General features: G+C 33.8%; 1 long non-coding RNA gene and 2 other non-coding genes across 6 annotated transcripts; all 3 read right to left on the bottom strand.

Annotated features, from left to right (window-relative positions):
• Positions 1–59: 59 nt before the first annotated feature.
• LOC131999123 (uncharacterized) lies at positions 60–22,023 on the bottom strand. Of its 4 annotated transcripts, none has more exons than XR_009399030.1 (7): positions 21,569–22,023; positions 20,830–20,981; positions 20,035–20,096; positions 4,546–4,675; positions 3,105–3,216; positions 1,790–1,940; positions 60–696 (listed from the first exon to the last, which is right to left on the bottom strand). It is a non-coding gene; the product is annotated as an uncharacterized LOC131999123 (long non-coding RNA). The 4 variants fall into 4 exon arrangements; XR_009399028.1 differs by lacking the exon at positions 20,035–20,096 and adding an exon at positions 10,529–10,703; XR_009399029.1 differs by lacking the exon at positions 20,035–20,096 and adding an exon at positions 10,582–10,703.
• Positions 19,089–19,155, bottom strand: LOC132000545 (small nucleolar RNA SNORD64). The gene has a single exon (XR_009399394.1). It is a non-coding gene; the product is annotated as a small nucleolar RNA SNORD64 (small nucleolar RNA).
• Positions 21,957–22,029, bottom strand: LOC132000550 (small nucleolar RNA SNORD107). The gene has a single exon (XR_009399399.1). It is a non-coding gene; the product is annotated as a small nucleolar RNA SNORD107 (small nucleolar RNA).
• Positions 22,030–22,647: the final 618 nt, after the last annotated feature.

The following is a 22,647-nucleotide window of genomic DNA, read 5'->3' as shown; positions in this document are numbered from 1 at the left end:
AAAGAATGCATGAGAGTGATGGACACATATCTGAATAAAAACACAGAACTCAAAAGGCATAAAGCAGAGCATTATATTTGAAAACACAACTTTTGTACAACCAAAACATCACAGTAAAATGGTGATGAGAACATACAGTATGAAATTTGCAATGCATGACAAATGGTTAACATACTAACATACTTAGTCATAAATCATCTTAGAAACCATTACAAAAACACTAATATTCTGAGGGAAATGAGAAAAAAAAAAAAAAAACAACAACAGAGGAAAATGAAAAAACAAGTGACTAGTAAGTTTTAAGGATATATGAAGATGACTGAACTGAACAGTTTAAGAGAATAAAAGCAGTTTTTTTGTAACACCACATTGTCAAAGATTAAAATTCCGAAATGTAATGTTTGTACTATTTAAGATCATACTGAACCTCTCTGGGTAATAACATCTCCACCATTCAAGCTCCTGAGATTTAGTCCAATGTCATTATGAAAACAGTCAACATGCCTGGTTACAATTCCCTCCAATGACACTCTAGTAATTTTCAAACTTGAGTTTTCTCAGTCCATTTTTTCTGATCTGTGAGGAGTATCCACTCTAACACATGAAACAGAAGTCTCCATACATTATTAAGACTGTTTTTTGGATTTGAAGATGGTGGCAGAAGCAATAGCATCAGTTTTTCTGTTTAGTCACCACCTGAGAGACATATTGGGGAATGGTTAAAAATCAGAAACATACTTTTATGTAATTATCACTAGGAGCTAATAAAATTATGTACAATGAAATGCAACATCCATTAAATTGTGAAGAAAAAAGAGATGGATAAAAATTACTTTTGGAATTTTCTAATAAGGCTGAAGATGGTAACTATACTCACTGTGTTGACCATTACATAATGCACAGAATTATCTATTCACTATCACTATTCACTACTGATACACGTGAAGCTGATGTTAACATTGTCAACTTAAAAAAGCCAATTACTGGTATTCTTTCTTCTCATACCTTTCTAGTTCTCATATTATGTTTCTGTTCAGCTATGTATTTGAAGGATTGCCTAAATCCCTAGATTGTTCATTCACATACATAATTATTTGACATAATCTACATGCATTTCTGTACACAGGGTAACAACGCCAAAAAATTCCCCCCAAAATAACAAATGGACCTCAATACGTTTGGGGAGAATAATGGTATCTGTAAGATATAGAGATAATGGCACTTAGATCTTAAATCCTTAGGTCTAACTTAGATCTAACTTAGAAATAAATCCTTCAATTTAGATCCTAACCCATTATTCAAGCTATCAAAAAATTGTTGAGTAGACACTTCCTCCAAGAAGTCTTAACCCTAACCCAGAATAACCTTAAAGGTGAAGACGTTAATCATAAAGTATTTTGTATTAATCATTACTAAATAGAAGATTAAGGACTTCTTCGAGGAAGTACATTATGTAACCTGAATAGACCTCAGTTCCCACTAGCTATCACCATAAATTCATTAATCTTAGTAAAAGCATAATATTGGGACACGTGGGTGGCTCAGTTAGTTAAGCGGCTGCCTTTGGCTCAGGTCATGATTCCAGCATCCTGGGATTGAGTCCCGCATCAGGCTCCTTGCTCGGCAGGGAGCCTGCTTCTCCTTCTCCCTCTGCCTACCACTCTGTCTGCCTGTGTTCGTGCTCTCTAACAAATAAATTTTTAAAAAATAAAAATTAAAAGCATAATATTAGCTCCTGTCTAACCAAAGTGTCCCTTCCTGAATCAAATGAGCACTTATCTGTTCTTACAGTAATTTCTCCAAGGGGTATTTGTGGAAACAGAGATCAGAGATGAAGAAACGTTGAATGAATAATACTGCCAGAGAGAGGTCTGATGATACCAATTCTTGGAATTACAAACCAGGAGGGCGGAAGTGTGTTTTCATGAAACTATCACCTCCTGATAGGAAAAAAAGAAACACAGTAAGATAAGGTATAGAACATTCTTATAGAATAGCTAAAGCAGCAGGTTAAGTGGATACTCATCTTAAACTTTTTTAGAACTCCTTAAATTCTTAGAAACAATTCATCATTATGATTAATGATGATTAATCCCATAGTTGATGCAACTCTTCAGCATCGGCCATTACTTTACCCATACTTTTAAGTTTTTCAATTCTAGTTACATACACTGTATGTACTAGTTTCAGATGTACAATTTAGTGATTCAACACGTTCATACAATAACCCTTGCTCTTCACAAGTGCCATCCTTAATCCCCATCACCTATTTTCTCCATGCCTCCTACTTGCTTCCCTCTGATAACCATCAGTTTGTTCTCTGTAGTTAAGAATGTTTCTTGGTTTGCCTCGGCCTTTTTCATTCCTTTGCTAGTTTGTTTCTTAAATTCCACATGCATGAAATATATGGTATTTGTCTTTCTTTACTGACAACTATATGACTGCAATCCACCTCACTGCAAATGGCAAAGTTTCATTGTTATTTTATAGCTGAATAGCATTCCATTGTTTATTTATCACTTCTTCCTTATCCATTCAACCAGCTGATGGACACTTAGTCTATTTCCATAGTTTGGCTATTATAGACAACACTTTCATAAACACTGGGGTGTATGCATCCCTTTCAATTAGTATTTTTGTATTCTATAGGTAAATGCCTCATGATTCAATAGCTATTATCATATTTTTAACTTTCTGAGGAACTTCCACACGCTTACACAGTGACTGAACCAGTTGGCATTCCCACCAACAGTGCAAGAGGTTTCCCCTTTATTTGGTTTCCATGAACTTCTCCCTTTAACACACTACAAAATTTACCTGCAAAAATTATGTCCAACTAATGAACAATTGCTCATTACCTTTATAATATTATGTCATGATATATTATAAATAAGGTCATTAATTGAAAGAATACACAAATAATCTCCTACATTCTACATCTAATCCACATCTCTATTTCAGCAAAAATTATCTTTGGAAAGAATTGGTTTTCTCACCAATTCTCAGACACCATTCAATATTCCAAAGTCTGCCTCAATGATATTTTCCTGAGTCTTGCCAAAGCCTTGTATTAAAACACTACTTATTGGTCCAGAACTTCTTACCTATTATTCCCAGTTAACACTTTTACATTAAAGAAGTCCATAGCATGAGGAATATTCCTGATGTCAGTTGTCCTCAGGTTATCTATAAATCTCTTCTTTTCATCATGTACTTCTGATAAGTAAGGATACAATATAGACAGTTACAAGTGAGACACAAGTACACACAAGTTAGGAGGACTACAAAATTATCAGGTATAATGAAGGGAGATAAATAAGCAATTCATAGCACAGTAACTTTTTAAAAATTTTCTCACCTTATCAGTGAAATTTTAACACAAATTTATTGAAATGTTTCTCATGTTTATTCTGAATAATATTAAAAAATGTGAAATTCTACTTGAAAACCTTCTGGAAGACTGTCACTAGCACAAAAGAAAGTGATGAAACCATTCTCTAATTACTCCCATTAATTAAGAGTAACTTCCAACTTATTCCAATAACCTCTCCCTCAAACAACGTGATCTAGAGAGTAACCACAAATACAGCAGTGAATTATGAAAATTTACCCTAATGAGCAGAAACTTCTCCAATATAGACCTACAAATGGCTAGCAGACATATGAAAAAATGTTCATCATTATTAGCCATCAGGGAAATTCAAATCAAAACCACACTGAGATACCTCCTTACACCAGTTACAATGGCAAAGATTAACAAGACAGGAAATGACAAATGTTGGAGAGGATGTGGATAAAGGGGAACTCTCTTACATTGTTGATGGGAATGCAAGCTGGTGCAGCCACTTCAGACAACAGTGTGGAGATTACTCAAAAAATTAAAAATAGAGCTACTCTATGACCCTGACACTGCACTCCTGGGTATTTACCCCAAAGATACAGATGTAGTGAAAAGAAGGGCCATATATACCCCAGTGTTCACAGCAGCAATGGCCACAATAGCCAAACTGTGCCAAGAGCTAAGATGGCTTTCAACAGATGAATGGATACAGAAGATGTGGTCCATATATACAATGGAATATTACTCAGCCATCAGAAAGGCTGAATACCGAAAATTTTATCACCACAGTTGTGACTGGAGGAGATTATGATGACTGTTATAAGTCAAGCAGAGAAAGTCAATTATTATAAGGTTTCACTTACTTGTGGAACTTGAGGAATAACGTGGAGGACATTAGGAGAAGGAAAGGAAAAGTGAATTGTGGGAATCAGCAGGGGAGATGAACCATGAGAGACTGTGGACTCTGAGAAACAAACTGAGGTTTTCAGAGTGTAGCAGGGAGGGAAGAAGTGTGTGCCTGGTGGTGAGTATTAAGGAGGGCATGTATTGCATGGAGCACCGGGTGTTACACGCTATGAATAGTGGAACACTATATAAAAACTAATGATGTAATGTTGTAGTGACTAATATAATACAATAAAAACTTCAGTTAATTTTAATCATTCATGTGTTTGTAAACCCAAATACAATTTTTTAGCACCTACCTCATATCCCATCTTCTCCCATATTCTTTTCGTGTATCCCACAATACTGTTTCAGTGTGTAAAACTCTGCTGTACTAGTCTCTAAATCACACGTTCTTCATGATCACTCACAAACTATTCATAATGGCCACTGGGAATACAAAATTCGATATAACAGCCCAATACTCTCAAGATGTCAACAGGCAAGGATACAGAAAGGCACAAGTTGGTTTTATCTTTTAAATCCCCTTTTGTTGTTTAAATGTTCCTTTTGAAGTATCTTCACAATTTCAAATGCCAAAAGCAGAAGCAGCCCTTCCATTCCCAACTCTCTATACAGTAATGTAAAATTTTTGCCATATGATCTTCTAGACAACTTTCTATTCAACAATTCATATATTTCAGATTGTCAAGTAGCAATATACAGATTAACAATGTTTTACCATTTAACTTAAACATGTACAAAAATCTTATAAAAAATGCTTAAATAATCACCATTATATCAACTCTAATGACTAAGCGTTACTTAACTCTATAAATCATGGCAGAATAATTAGATTCCTTGGGAATAGTAAACATTAACACTTTCGTCAGAACAGCTAGAAGCACATGGATACACCTCTGTAAACACACTACTGATGTTTGTTTGAAAAATAACATAATTAAAAAATATTCACTTAAAACACCCATTCATATCAGAATATCCTCCAGTGCTTAAATTGTATTCATATGATGAATAAGATATAACCATTATGATCTTTTAGGGATGTATTATTTCAGATGGTCCAATTATTTAATACTTAATATATAACATATTTTCTTCTTTATAAATTTGAGACTTTGGAATAGATAAAATCCCAGCAACAAGTTATACCACTTCAAATGTTTACATACTTTAATTTCAACTATTATTGCCAAACTGCTGTTCAAAAAATATATTAATTTATATTTTCATTTATATTCTTTATTTCTTAGAAGACTACCAAGATGTAATACTTTTTACATTTGTTTGACTATGCATAACATACAAATATAACTACACACTAGATATTTTTGATAAGTTCTTAGAATAATAAAATATTCATAATTAAAGTAATTATTTTCATTTAGATGTATATATACATGGTAACAGAAAACATACACAAGAGCTAACCATTTTATATTAAAAATAATATACATTTAGATATATCATGAAGTGGAATTATAGAAATGTTTAAGCTTAGATTTGAAATATTTCCATAAATTTCACAAAAAATAAAATGCAAAGCAATATGGTAATAAATGAGAAAGAGAATAATATCAGGTTTATACTCCTAAAAGTAGTTTTTCTGTATACAGGTGCTTAACATTTATATTATGCATGTGTATGTATATATACATATAAATTTGCCATAGTAGATCTACATAACACAGTAAAATAACAATTACTTAGCAATAAAAGTATCATTTAACTATGAACAGACCTGTGATTTTAAATAATTCCCTTTCTCATGCCTTCCTTTTTCTAAGGATAACATACATTCTGAATTTTTTATTTTTTTTTAAGATTTTACTTATTTATTTGACAGAGAAAGAAATCACAAGTAGGCAGAGAGGCAGGCAGAGAGAGTGGGGGAAGCAGCTTCCCCGCTGAGCAGAGAGCCTGATGCGATGCTGGGCTCAATCCCAGCGCCCTGAGATCGGGACATGAGCTAAAGGCAGAGGCTTAATCCACTGAGCCACCCAGGCACCCCTTGTTTGTTTTTTAAGTATAAAAGTTAATCTTTTCTTCTCTCTGAGAAGCTAACAATCTGAAGAAAAAGGAAGCAGTCTGAGGATTTGATGATCTATCTATCCCTCTGCTCAAAAACCTACCTAACAAAAATCAAATGTTATAGAACAATTATTACTTATTACACTGAGAAAATATTTATAAAAAAATTTATGGTACTTGACAATTTAATATTTATAAATGTATACATTGTGAAATTTCATGTCTGGAAAAACTAGGTATTTATAAATAATATAGTCATCTGCTATTTACAAAGTTGTCTTGAATGCTGTCATACTGTCCAGTTAAATACAAAACTGAATAGTTCTAAGACAGGGAATAAAATTTCTTATGTCACATATTTTCTATGATTAAATACATAATGCCCTTTCAGCAATATACCTATAAAATTATGACTTTGGATTCTTAATGTTTAATAAATACAAGGACTAAACAGTGATTAAAATGTAAAATTTTCTCTGAGAGAATTCGAGTGGTAGTAAACCCTTCTAACTTTCTTCCTCCCCTAACAACTCCATAAACAGATACCAAAATATGTATAGCTCAAGAAATCTAAAATTGTTATCAGTTGCAATGCTATTATAACCTTTGATAACGACTATGAAATTTTACAATGAATTATTTACAAAATTATACTTTGTGAGACTCTACACATCTAGAAAGACTAGATGTTAAAAAGTAAAAAAAAAAAATCTGTATCTGCCCATTATTTACAATTGTCTTGAATATTGTCATGCAACCAAAGGAACACATACAGAACTGTATATTGTTCCATGAGGTAGTATAAAAATCTCCTTAAGAAAGTCATTTATATATCCAATCTAAATAACAATAAAACAAATATGGGAGAGGGATGAATAGGTGGAGCATAGAGAATTTTTAGGACAAACAGAATAGTCTGTATAATACCATGAAGGATGCAGGGCATTATACATTTGTCCAAACTCACAAAATGTACAACACCAAGAGTTAGCCATAACAAAACATGGACCTTGGCTTATAATGATTATGTCAATGAATATTCATCAGTATTAACAGATGTACCAGTCTGATAAGGGATGTTGATAATGGGGGGTTATTATGCTTGTGCAGAATGGTTAATGATGGAGATTATGCAAGTGTTGGGCTGGGGCTATTTGGCAAATCTTTGTACCTTGCCCTCAATTTTGCTGTGAACCTAAATCTGCTATAAAAAAGTCTTAACAAAAAAATAAGATATATATATATTCAGGAAAATCCTAATAAAATACATCACAATATATTCAGAAACATCAAATGAATTTACATGGTGTAAGTTTAATGGCACACTATTTTACTATAAGAGTGGAATAAAGTACAATCTATTTCTCCTCTTAACAACCAAATAAATAGATAAATGTTTTACAGCTCTAAGAGCCTATACATAAATGATCAATTTCTTTGCTATGCTGATTTTAAAGGACAATAATCCTAACACATTTACAATGAAAACATTTAAATTATACTGTGATACTCAATACATCTAGAAATATTACATCTTTAAAATAAATATTTCACTTGCTCATTATTTACAAAGTTGTCCTATTGCCACTCAACAGATATACACAGAATTTTCTAATTTAGATTCTACAAAATGTTCTTTAGCAAAATGAATTTCATCAAGAACCTCAGTACATCTGAGAAAATAAGATATACCTGCATGTCCCTTAAACTGACAGAAATATTTTTATATAAAATGGGTACAATTTAATTACTGCAGTCTAACTTTTCTTCTAAATAAAACTGGAGACAAAAAAATTTTGACCACTCTGTCCTCTCTGACTGTATACATTCGTGTGCATGTGTATAAGAACACTAATGTTAACAAAAATAGGACTCATAATCCTTTAACTCAATTTTTAAATAATCTGTCTTTAAAAATCTCAATCCAGGCAATTCTACACAAAAGTAACAGTATCAAAAGAAAACTGTTTCTTCCACTATCATATTTATCAGCAATTCTATGTACTTCCTTAGTCAAATGTTATAAAGTAGCCACTATAAATACCATTCTTTAACAAACCAAAAAGCTACCCATACAGAATTCTTAGAATAATGTGAAAATGCTAACCATGTCAAACTTACATTTTATCAATAGCATGACTGCAACATATATGAGATGTTCACCATCTCTTTAAACCAAAAGGAATAGTTAACAATCAAAAAATCATACATTATAGATGAGATTGGAAAACATTCACCCCTCCACCCATATCCCTCACAACAAACCACTGAACATGCAGAAAATCTAATTACTATACTGATTTTTAAAAGTATGATATTTAAAAGTATTTCTGGCAGCAATAGTTATATATCTAGAAATAACAAGTGTTTTATAAATAATTACATACACAGCATTCTAGACATTATTCTTAACAACAGAAGGTTATTTTATCATGTCTACAAGCATTTAATAAAGTTTATGTGCTCTAATTTTAGGTGAAATATATTCAAATATAGAACAGCAATATCTGAACATCTATAAAATTATGGTATAAAAAAAAAAACATCTGATCACATGTGCATAACTACTTAGTAACAACCCAACAGACACCAGGTGAAAACACAGAAGTGGTCTTGTAACAGTTCTGTTTTTGCCCTAGTTGTTCAACATTAATAGGTTTGCTATGCACGTGTATGCATGCTGTGTGTTTATGTGTGGAGAGGTTATTTCTATATAGCTAGAAATTAAGACGTTATATAAGGTAGTGAAAGGATTCCCTGCACTGTTCTCAACATTTAACATCCAAAATTTTTATTGATATTATTCAAGTTTCACATTTAAAAATATGAATGACAGTTTCTGTACTTTAACAAAAATTGTTGAAAAAAATCTCAGTAACACAAAGAGAGAGAAAAAGAGAGAGGCAAACCAAGAAAACACTCTTAACTATAAAGAAATAGTGTTACCAGAGGTGGAAGGTGGGTGAGGGCATAGATTAACTAAGTGATGTGGATTAAGGAGTGCACTTGTGATGAGGACTAGGTGTTGTATGAAGTGCTGAATCACTATATTGTACACCTGAAATTATTACTATGCTGTATGTTAACTATCTGAAATTTAAATAAAAACTTCATAAAATACACAAATATTTTAAAAAAATCAAAATCAAGCCTAACTCATGAAGATGCTCACTCTATCTACACTCAATGTTTCTACCTCTAATGTTTCAATGAAAATATATTTATAAAATTATTGACAGAAATTATATATCCAGCAATGTTTTTGAAAATGACACTGATCTTCTATATGCAAAAAAAAAAAAAAAAAAATAGTAATACCATCTCCAGCACCGAATACATCCTAAACAGACATGGTATAGTGATTCAACTTGCCAAAATAAAATGTCTCTCAGATTTGTATTAAAAAAATAAGTGCCTATCAGCAAATCTTATGCAGATGTTCTGAAACAAAAACTAGCACTGGTCTATTGACTTAGCTAGCAATCTAACAATATATTCAGCAACTAAAGCTCAAACTGCAACTCCCTTTATCACTCTCCTTTATGAACCACAAAATGACTTGAAGAACAGACTAAACCTGAGTGATAACGTTTCTTTGCTATGATTTTTAATAAACACTTATTTTATAGATCTGTTTACTATACAGCTGTGTGTATATTACACAGGTGTACATGAAAGAAACCCTGTAAAATCAAGGATTAAAAGTTTAAAGCAAAAACTATTATATATCCTAACTATTTCACACAGAACAATGTAACAAAATCCCATGAACTTCACCTGCCTAACCTGCCTAAGTATTTACTAAGAGATAATCTGAAAACTGTTACAATAATTTTTCACTCTATTTATAATTAATATATTTACAAAACATGCTGATATAATAGTTCCTTGGCTTTAATAAAATGTAGTAACTGTGTCTATTATATACACATTATATAAAATATTTCTTGGATCATCCCATCCTTTAATGACCATAGGTTTGATAGATAATTGTGAACATCCCCCCAAAAAACTTACAATTACCTATACCTATATAATTAGATGTAAATATATTAAAACAAGAGCAATTTGGTTATTATTAAATGTGGAATTCCACTGACATGAAAACTTTTCTAACCTGTTACATTTAATCACATGTAGGATTTATCTAATAACTGTATTTTCTGTTGATATAAACAGAAAATAAACATCTCAAAACCATGAACAGAGTCAGACCAATGGATATGACATTTCCACCATGATGAACCTTACATAAAACAATGAGATATTGGGCGCCTGGGTGGCTCAGCGGGTTAAGCAGCTACCTTCGGCTCAGGTCATGATCTCAGGGTCCTGGGATCAAGTCCCGCATCGGGTTCTCTGCTCAGCAGGGAGCCTGCTTCCCTCTCTCTCTCTGCCTGCCTCTCCATCTACTTGTAATTTCTCTCTGTCAAATAAATAAATAAAATCTTTAAAAAAAAAAAAAACAATGAGATATTATACTAGACACTACACATTTACCACACCTAAAAATTGAGACTAAATATCTGAAGAGGCTAGATATAATATCACTTTTGGGAAATAAAAATGTCTGTCCTGTAATATTTACAGTTAGGTCTATACATGTAAAAAATTAGATGTTAAAAAAAGTTACATTATATATAACACTGTAATAAAATATGTAACATTATCAACTGAAAAGGAATTAACTTTTGGAACTGAGAGGCAATTCCACAATTCCATTTTGTTACTGGTTAAAAGAGTAACAAAAACACACACCAGTTTAACATTATAATATTAGTAAAATACATGTAAGATTCCCAACATCTGAACATGGAGTAAAGCCTGGCTGATCCAGAACTGTCTCTGTACATATGCATACTCATATAGCCCTCAAAAATTTCTTATTCTCTATCTTCTAAATTCTGCTTTTATTTGTTTAAAACAAACAAGGCAATCTAGAAACTCCTCTCTGTAATCCAACGAAACTACATTCGAACAATTTAAATGACGAAATGTCAGCCATCTCCGTTCTTAAAAGGGTGTTTTAACAGTACTTTTTTTCTATTATATACAGAGAAATAAAAAAGTCCATTATATCCTGGTCCATCAAACATGCATAGAGACTGGCCTCTTATGCAGCAATTCCATCATGAGAATTAAATCCTGTACCATACAAATATTAACATAAAGAACATTTAGAGGATAACATCCACAGCCATATATAGCAGCTTTAAAAAAATTTCTTATTATGACCATTGCATACAGAATAATCCCTACCCCAACCCCCAAAAAAGCCACAGCAATCCCATCATATGATATTAAATATCCATCATTCAGAGGTAACTCCTATTTCTATAGTCATGTTACTAAAAAATATTTCTTCTACATGTTAGCAACTACCTTCTTAGCAATCACAGTGCCTTAAGGTCACAAAGCATTTATATTTGGTTATTTCATATACAACAGTCTCAAAATGCACATAAATAACCACTGCCTTACTTTTTTTCCTGATTAATGTAGTATACGCTCCCATGCCCATTTCCTCTTTGCTTTAACATAAGCACTTGAACAACCAATATAGAATTCAGTACATCTTAACAAAATGGCCCATTTCTTTCTAAAATATTTTCCAGAAGGCAGTTTTACCAAACTTGTTTTTATAAACTTCCCTAGGAAACCTCTATTATCACAGCAACCATTTTTAAAAGTACCTAAAAACAATAGATTTGTTTATAAATGTAGGCCTCTGCATTTCAGCATTAGATTCCAAAAAAGGTTAAACAAAGTACAAATAAAATACATAGAAAATTACTACATGTTTAATTTCATTCCCTTTACCACCAAATATCTAATGAACAGTTCATGCATATTCATCATTTACTGAGTTCTTTATATTTCCATTTCAATACCATTACCCAATCACAATTTTTATAAGTATTTAGATAAATTCTTAAGCTATCTATATCCAATAAAATAGTTAATAGATGAGGTTCCTAGCTCTTTTAAAATGGCAGGCAGTGGAAGAAAAGAAAAAAAGAAAACTACTACTTGTGTTTATCACATATGCAATCAATATCACATATGCAAGGCTCTCACTAGTAAATATTTCGATGGCAAGTTGATACTCCATAAAAAGCAAAATAGTGAGATTTTTTTTTCCAAATTCAAAGACTATCAATGAAATATAAATATTTGAAGGGCAAGATGAATCTCAGGACTGTGTGCATCTTTATTTGTCTGTGATTATTTGCAGTTGATGAAGCTTCTAGATTAATTCATGATGTATTGTCCTTCCCCTTCTCTTCATATTTTCCTAGAAGGCTGGCATAAATGTACTTGAGATTTTCAACACTAGACCACTTGAAATAATTTTCAATTCAGTAGACACCTTCACACACTTGCATTTTGGGGAATAATTTGGAATGAGAGATGCTGTGCTGATCATGCTGGACAATGAAATAGAGCAGAAGATCTAGACTGTCTCTACAGGAAGGTCCTGGTCAGTGACCCCTTAAATCAACATCAGATTTAGACTTCCATAGCAGTCCATAAGTAAAATTGCACAGGATACCCCAGAATAACTTGAGAACTACAATTTTATCAATGCAGAGGCACTCAAACTATCCTTCCCTGTCCATGTTAATGGAAAAAAAGGTTTGCACATTATCCTCTATCATTCTGGATTTTAATCACATTGTTTCTTGCTGCAAAAATTTCTCCAGATTCTTATCAGGGGCATCTTATTCAGGGAGTGAAAGTAGAACTTCCAGTTCTGTCAGAGTCAAAAGATGCTCTAAATATTATCAATTTATATAATCTTTGTCCTCTTCTCTGATTATTGCTTATTTCTATCACTCTTGAAACATGTCAACTGCAGATTTTTGAAGCAACATGATGATATTTGTCATCATCTTTCCAAAAGACTGCTCTGGCAGACAGATGAATTAGAGAATCTGAAGCTAGAAGTAAGGGGATCAATTAGAAGTTTTAATACAGATAAAAAACAGCAGTAACAACAAAACTAATCTAGAAGGCAGCTCCAGAACAACCATCTAATGGAATTTATACAGCATCTACTGTCCAATAAGTTTTCTAAGCTTCCGGATGAAATACTTGTCCTTGTTTCTTAGCCTCCATTCACATCAATGAATGAGAGCCACTTCCTAACCTAGCTGGCATCACCTTTTTATGTCTATGTAAAATTGATAAACAAATATATCATATGATGATATCTAAAGGATGTTTATGAGTGATTTTCAGACATTTCATTTTACTTGCCAATACTTTCTTCTTTGAATTATCTGTACATGTTTTTGTCATTTTGAATACAATCATTCCAAGTCTTTAAGAGTTGTACAAATGTTTATGTACATTACAAAAACCAAGAAAATAAATAACTGATATATTTTGCCAACTGAAATGATGACACATTTTCACATGTTTTTATGTGCCCAACTAACTACTCTATTACCTACTAACAAGTCATATACTCAAAAACAATGCTCTCTTGATTTCTAAGAGATATGCACAAAGGGCTAAGTTCAACAGAATGCAGACTTTTTAAAATATATAAACTTGGAAGATTTATTCTCCTTTCAGTTGTACGGAAACAGGAAGAAATATCCAATATGAGAAGACAACCTTAAGGAACATCATTTTCCATTTCTACCAAGGTCACAAATTAAAATGTGGCACTCTCTAAATGACAAAATGGACAAGTTGATTTTAAGATAATAAATGGACTCACAACTCTATGGTCAAATAAACTTTGAGAAAGCAGGAAAAAAAGATCTAATGGAAAAAAGCCTCTTCAATACATGGTGCTGGAAAAATTGGACAGCTATATACAGAAGAATGAAACTCAACCATTTTCTTACACCATACACAGAAACAAACTTGAAATAGATAAAAGACCTCCCCATTAGGCAGGAATCTATCAAAATCCCGGAGAACTTCAACATCAGCCACAGCAACTTCTTTCAAGACATGTCTCCAAAGGCAAAGGAAACAAAAGCAATAATGAACTTCAGGAAAGTCATCTAGATTAAAACCTTCTGCACAGCAAAGGAAACAGTCAACAAAACCAGGAGGCAACCCAAGGAATGGGAGAAGATATTCATAAATGACACTACAGATGAAGGACTGATACCCAAGATCTATAAAGAACTCCTCAACCTAAACACCCAAAAGAGATAATCATGTCAAAAATGGGCAGAAGTCATGAACAGCTTCACTAATGAAGACATACAAATGGCTAGTAGACATATGAAAAATTGTTCATCATCATTAGCCATCAGGGACATTCACATCAAACCCACACTAAGATACCACCTTACACCAGTTAGAACAGAAAAAATAAACAGGGCAGGAAATGAGAAATGTTGCAGAGGATATTGAGAAAGAAGAACTCTCTTACACTGCTAGTGTGAATGCAAGTTGGTACAGCCACTTTGGGAAACAGTGTGCAGATTCCTCAAAAAATTAAAAATAGAGCTACCTTATGACCTGACAATTGCACTACTGGGTACTTACCCCAAAGATACAGACATTTGAAAAAAGGGGCCATATGTACCACAATGTTCATAGCAACAACGGCCACACTAGTCAAACTGTGCCAAGAGCCAAGATGCCCTTCAACAGATGAATGGATAAGGAAGACATGGTCCATAAATACAATGGAGTATTACGCCTCCATCAGAAAGGATGAATACCCAACTTTTGCATCAACATGGATAGGACTGGAGGAGATTATGCTGAGTGACAGAAGTCAAGCAGAGAAAATCAAGTATCTTAGGGTTTCACTTATTCATGGAGCATAAGAAATAACATGGAGGACATTAGGAAAAAGAAAGGAAAAGTGAATTGGGGGAAATCAGCAGGGGATACAAACCGTAAGAGACTGTGATTTCTGAGAAATAAACTGAGTGATTTGGAAGGGAGGGGGTTGGAAGGATGGGTTAGTGTAGTGTAGGTATTAAGGAGGGCACATACTGCACAGATCACTGGGTGTGGTGCATATATAATGAATCTTGAGACACTGAAAAAATAGAACAAAATTTTTTTAAAAGATATTATCACTTAATTTGTGCATAATAATATGTCCACATTTCATGACTCAAAAAAATTATAAAGAATGAGAAATCTGAGTTTTAAACTGAAGCCAAGTTTTGTCTATACATAAAGAAAATTTCTTGTGCCATTTGCTCATTTATGTACTAATTCCACCAATACCTGTGTTAATATCAATATAACAAAAATTGCTACCTTTCTAAACTCCTACAAGATTCCAATTATTAATGTTTTGTTCTCCTTATAAGGGAAGGGTTAAATCTATGGCTTCATGCAACTATTTTAATGAATCTTCCATATTGTAACCTTAGACATACAAATATTGTTTGGTAAGTCACGGCTTTTATGCATTATTTCTCCACTGTGACTTCACCAATCTTAGAGGAAATGAATATTTCTATTGTTACTTTGATAACATGAGTCATTGAGTTGAGAAAACACCCCATCTGGGATGCCTGGGTGGCTCAGTCAGTTAAGTGCCTGCCTTTGGCTCAGTTCATGATCCCAGTGTCCTGGGATCCAATCTCCCACTAGGCTCCCTGCTTAGCAGGAACTCTGCTTCTCCTTGTGCCTGAGCTCTGTGCTCATTCTGTCTCTCTTGGTCTCTGGCAAATAAACAAAAGCTTGAAAAAAAAGAGAGGGATAAAATACCCCATCTATCTAGAATACAAAGCCATTGTCTAGAGAAGCTCACCAAAGCAGATTATATATTATACAACACATAAGTAAGAAAAATACAATGTGCAAAATGTTCTTCCATGGGGCTCCTGAGCGGCTCAATGGATTAAGCCTCAGGCTTTGGCTCAAGTCATGATCTCAGGGTCATGGGATCAAGCCCCCCATCGGGCTCTCTGCTTAGCTGGGAGCCTTCTGCCCCCCGCCTCTTTTCCTGCCTTTGTGCCTACTTTTGATCCCTCTCTCTCTGTCAAATAAATTTTTCAAAAAATCTAAAAAAAATTCTGCCGTTCTTCAAAAATAAGAAAACCAGTTTCACTGCAATAATTTATTTTCAGAAGTCGTAAGTTATAATATTAAAAAATCCTCTGTAATTTATTTTACTTACTCCAAGCCACAGAAAATAAGTCCCCTCATTTCAATTGTGGGTTCCTTATTTCCTATCGCATGGGGGAATGGCTCTGATCTGACCTACATCTATATTCTCCAGACTTTATATCCTAGTGAAATCCTTGGCTAATTTTCATTGTTTCTAAGTAGAAGTAGACAGTCCATTTTAACATTATTCCCATTAAGAAGCACTATTAGAAAACAGCCCTAGATTTTAATAACCATATAGAGCCACCAGAGTATTTACAGCCAAGCTATAGCACAGTGGTTGAAATTTCCCCAGAAAACAAACTCAATCCCAATATCAACACCCAGAAATCCATTGGTATTGCCAGTTTCTGGCCTACTTAAGATGATCCCCAAGTGGCTGCTTAAAACAAAACAAGGGCACCTGGCTGTCTTAGTCATTAGAATGTGCAACTCCTGATTTGGGGGATAACTGTTAAGTCTGAGCTTCACACTGGGTGTAGAGATTACCTGAAAATAAAATCTTAAAAAAATGCCCAAATGCAAAGTAATTCAAATTATAATGTTGTGTGATTAACAGAACACAAACCAGATAAACCTTGTCCCAGAAGTAGAATTATTATACAGAAATTACCATGTCCTGGAAATCACACAAGTCACTGAGATTATGTCTAGTTAAAAAAAAAAATTATGTTTGTTCGGGTTTTTTTTAGATTTTTGTTTATTGATAATCTTACCAAATTAAAATTTTACATTTGTATAGTTAGGTGAAAATTTGTATAGTTAATTAATTATCAAAAAGAAATATGGGGCGCCTGGGTGGCTCAGTGCGTTAAACCCTCTGCTTTCAGCTCTGGTCATGGTCCCAGGGTCCTGGGATTGAGTCGGACGTCAGGCTCTCTGCTTAGCGTGGAGCCTGCTTCCTCCTTTCTCTCTGCCTGCTTCTCTTTTCTACTTATGATCTGTCAAATAAATAAATAAAATCATAAAAAAAAGAAATTTAGGGGTGCCTGGGTGGCTCAGTGGGTTGGGCCTCTACCTTCGGCTCAGGTCATGATCCCAGGGGCCTGGGATCGAGTCCCGCATGGGGCTCTCTGCTCAGCAGGAAGCCTGCTTCTCCTCATCTCTCTCTCTGTCTGTCTCTCTGCCTATTTATGATCTCTCTCTCTGTCAAATAAATAAATAAAATCTTTAAAAAAAAAAAAAAGAAAGAAATTTACTTCAAATGATGTACATAATTTAAATGTATACTATTTGTTCTCTGAAGAAAATCCAACTGGTTTCTACATGTGGTACTAAAATCAGCATCTGTCAGCTTCTCAGACCTAAACCTACTGCTGATCCAGAATCCCTCACTCAAACTACACAAGCCCTCCTCGTAATTCATTTTGTAAATTTTTTAAAGATTTTTATTTATTTATTTGAGGTACAGTGAGTGAGTAAGTATGTACATGCTGCAAAGGGGTGTGGGAGGCAGAGGGAGAAGTGGACTCCCTGCTGAGCAGGAAGCCTGACTTGAGTCAGGGCTTGATCCTGGGACCCTGGGATGATGACTTGAGCCAAAAGCAGACAATAGGCAGACAACACAACAGTGTGGTTATTTGCAGGCACCCAGGTGGCACAATCAGAACACTGAAAGTAACCAAACAAAATATGAGGTTATGAATATTCTAAAATTTCTGGCAGGGAAACAAGAACTTAAGAGAAATATCTGTGAAAAGACTTACCCTCCCTGCTCCTTTAAAAAAAAAAAAAAAGGAATGTAATTTTTCTGAACCTAAAAAGCTTTTCCCTATAAACTACCACTTGTCATAGTATCAATACCCATGTTATTTACACACACACACACACACCCCCCACATACTCCTTAAAAAATTAAGATAGCTATTTAAGAATTATATCCAGGTATATTCAACTATCCATAGTACATTTCTATAAAGGCTTTTACCAATTACCTGTTTAATTACTCAATTCCCTCATAACTAAAATAAGCAAATCAGAAGGATCTATCATAGAATGCCAATCACAGATAACAAAAGGTCCATTACTCACTCAAGTAAACATAAATAACAAAGAATAATGGGAGATTAAGGTCCTGATTCAAAAGAAAACGTATGGTACTTAGCAAATCAGTTCCTCTCTAGAGCTCAATATTAACAACTATGAAATGTCACCTTCATCTCCTTAAATCACATTCTACATCTCCATTTAGGACTTAATAAAGATGCAGAAAGTAGTAGTTTATTAAGAGAATTAGAGTAATCCACCTGATGTATCTTTAGCATTCTGCTTAAGGTGTAACTCTAATTTCAAACTCATTTCAAACCAAAGCAGTATCTCAACAACAAACTAGAAATTTCTTACTCATATGTTAACTGGAGCTGCCTCATAGTTTGGGGACATGCTCTTGGGAAACAGATGTAAAGGTCGAACTGAATGATGATAGTAATATAAAAAAACCAGCAAAATATCTACCACATCATTACTCACTTGAAATTCCTAATTAAAAAGATCAGATATACAAATGTTACAAACATAGAAGACATTCTATAAAAGGGAACTGCAGTAGTGGAATTTAGGATTCACTTCCCTTTACATCTCTGGGAAAACCTACACTTCCATATTCCCTAACCTGTACAATATTGCTGCAATACCTTATGAAATTTACAGGCTAAGAACTTACGGTCAGGATAGGTGTGTCCCAAGTAGCTGGGGACTGACTAAGGCTGTACTTCAGAGTAATCATGTTCAGCCTCATTTCATCATGCTCAGTTTCCATAACTCATCACAAACCCAGTTAATGTCTTTTCCAACAACTACTACAACTCTGTAAAGGAACTGATATCTGCAGACAGTATATCTCTACTAATGCAAAATCTTCTAGCTTAGGAAAACAAACGATCGTCTTCATGTAATGAGGTAAGTTAAATGCCAGCAATATCATTCAACTGACACAGAATAAAGGTAAAAGTATGGGAAAAAAATTAAAAGACAGCAATGTGACATAACAACATTAAGATCTTTGCTGTCTTAGAACTAAATATAATAGTTTATATCTGCTTCTACAAGCAAATCACCTAACAAATTTAAAAAAATGAAATATTCGAATATATTAAGGATCTAGATTACATTGAAAACACCTACAAAAATATTCGAATTAAATTAGAATCCATGTAAATGGTGAAATAAAATTAAGGAAAATCAAATAAATAAAACACAAAGTCCAACAAGTCCACTGATACATGGTGTTGAGGATTCTGAAGGAGGTCTAACATTTCTAATACAAAGAACACAGTGAGATGATAATACAATCGAAATTATCATGGGACGAAGAGAGCACACACTACTTTTCCTGATACAGATCTCCTAATAGACAATAAATTATTCCTATCAAGAACTGTACTTTTTAACTTTCTTTCTTTGTTGGGTTAAATATGTGATGGACGATTAATGAGTGTACCAGGTATTATACAGAAGTGTACTATATGTTAACCAAATACCATTTAAATAAAAACTTTTTTTTAAAATAGAAAAAAAAAGTAACTAGGGGTACAAATAAATTTTATATAAGAACAGATATTACCATTTACATTGAAATGGGTGGAATTGGAGAGTATTATGCTAAGCGAAATAAGTCAATCTGACAAAGACAATTATCATATGGTTTCACTCACCATGTGGAATATAAGAAAAACTGCACAGGATCATAGTGGAAGGGAGGGAAACTGGACTGGAACTTATCAAAGGAGGAGAAAAACCAAGAGAGGCTCAAATTAACTACAGTAAACAAACTGGGGTTTTCTGGAGGGGACATGGGCAGGGGAATGTAACTGGGTGCTGGGCATTAAGGAGGGCATGTGATATGATGAACACTAGGTATTATACGGAACTGATGAATTACTGAACTCTACCTCTGAAACTGATGATGTACTATAGCTTGTCTAATTAAATTTAACTTAAACATATGGGAACAGACAGTCCAATTATTGCAGATGTACAAATATCTCACCCATGGGTCAATGTGTTACCCTTGTTAACAGTAAATCTAATACAAATGATTCATAATCATCAAATATCTGGCTGGTCTTTGAGGCTTTTTATTACATCTTGGCTACCTCACCTCATTTTTAAATTATTTTGCCCACCAAAGAAAATTAATCCAGTCCAGACTTCTACTAACCAATTCTATTCTACATTAGAACTTCCTAAATTAGAGGCAAAAAAAAAACCATTGATGTTAGCAACATGGACTCCAGAGCAAAACTGAGGTGACATTGAATGCAGAAGACCCACTGGGACTATTTTTTTTTTTTTTTTTGGTCTGCACCCCTGCCAACAGAGGATACCAGGGGCAAACGGCACATCACTTTTAATACAAGTCCCTTGAGGTTTCCTCATCGATCATTTAAGAAGTCGAATGAAGTATACTGGAGCCAACACCCAGCTGCTTCCCTTCACATTCTACTCACTTTTGGCATAGATGGACTTGCTGCATTTAACACCTGAAGTCATTAATCAACATTCACATCTAAAACAAATATATCCTTGGAACTGGATTTCAAAAACTGCTCTCTTATTGGTCCTTCATCATCTCAATTAAGCAGGAGAGATCCTCTCACCCCTGTAAAATCAAATAGAATTTTCTTATTTCCACTCTTTGACCAAAAATGACTCTGAGGAGAGCCTACTTCCTCCTCTCTGCCTGCCTCTCTGCCTACTTGTTATCTCTGTCTGTCAAATAATTAAATAAAATCTTAAAAAAAATATGGAGCTAGTTATTAGTTAGGCATAGATTCTAATCACAGACATTCCACTACATGGAAGGAACTATAATAAATCTTAAGAACTTGCACCCTAACATTTTTTTAAAAATTGGTAATGCTGACATATTTTTTTAAATTATTTTTATTAACATATAATGTATTACTTGCCCCAGGGGTGCAGGTCTGTGAATTGTCAGGCTTACACACTTCACAGTTCTCACCATATCACATACCCTCCCCAATGTCCATAACCCAAACTCCCTCTCGATAACCCCCATTCCCCCAGCAACCTTCAGTTTGTTTTGTGAGATTAAGAGTCTCTTATGGTTTGTCTCCCTCCATGTGATAGGGTCTATGCCCACTGTTCACTGCAGACAATTGAAGAAAAACAAAACCAAAATAAATTGTCTTCAAACACCAGTGGTGTCCATGTAAGGACACTTACCATACTCACTGCATTTTATAATACATGTTCCATAAATATGAGTTCCCCTCTTTCCTGGACATCACTAATTCTGGCATTCTATGTTTTATCGAAGAGGTGGTCGTCTCCCTTTTACATGTCCTTGCTTCCATCTCAGCATGTGTGTGTACCTTCTGGGATTTAAGGCTGAGTTTCCTTTTTTGCTTTCAACAGCATACATGTTTAAAAAGAAGGGAAAAATAATGAGCTCAGAATATCTTATGAAAACTTAAAAAAAGATGTCTGAAGAATTGGCAATGTATACTGCCAATTTACACCTGACATTTCTAAGTATTCAAAGTTCCACAGTAAGTCAAAATAGCTGTTGAAAATAATGTTCTATGAAAAGTCTACTGAGGCACATTGACTAGATTTCAGAGTGTCATTTAAGCTCAAGTTTTGAAATCATTATGTTCAGACAAGGTCCTTTGTCATCATGAACCTAGCCAAGGCCTCTATAATACACTATAACTTTTCTTTACAAGGTTATTTTACCTGGAATGATTTTTGTTTGTCCTAAGTGCAGCTAACACCATTTTCAGCTTCCTTCCGATACTACTGGGTAGGATCCAGTGACATGTCAGAAAACTGAGTGGTTAAATTCTCTCCTCGTTTCAGAGTCATCAACTATGTGGGCAAAAAGACCTTATTAAGACCAAAAAAACTGTAATACAAAGAAAAATGATTAGAATATGACCCCAAAGAAATAAAAAATTAAATTAAATTTTTAAAAAAATGTATCTTGCTTTACTTATTTACTATAATTCAAATATTGAGCTTTATTATATGAATGGCCAGTCACAGGGAACTGGAATGTAAAGATGAGTAAGAATCTGGCAATGTATTATCAATTGGATAACATGTATTTGAAAACTTCATATAATATTACAGAGGGTATAACTGACTACTGGCTGAAATCAATTAAGTTTTATTGGAAATGAACACAATAAATTGTTTTCCTGATCACTGAAATCAGATTATATAAGTTCCAGACAAGTATTATTATTATCACATAACTCTGTAAGTTAGTTTCTACTACGTTATTATTATAATGCAAGTTA

Source organism: Mustela nigripes, chromosome 13 (genome assembly GCF_022355385.1).
Source record: "Mustela nigripes isolate SB6536 chromosome 13, MUSNIG.SB6536, whole genome shotgun sequence".
NCBI lineage: Eukaryota > Metazoa > Chordata > Mammalia > Carnivora > Mustelidae > Mustela > Mustela nigripes.
The sequence above is the reverse complement of the archived record's forward strand: the minus strand, read 5'-3'. Positions and strand labels throughout refer to the sequence as shown.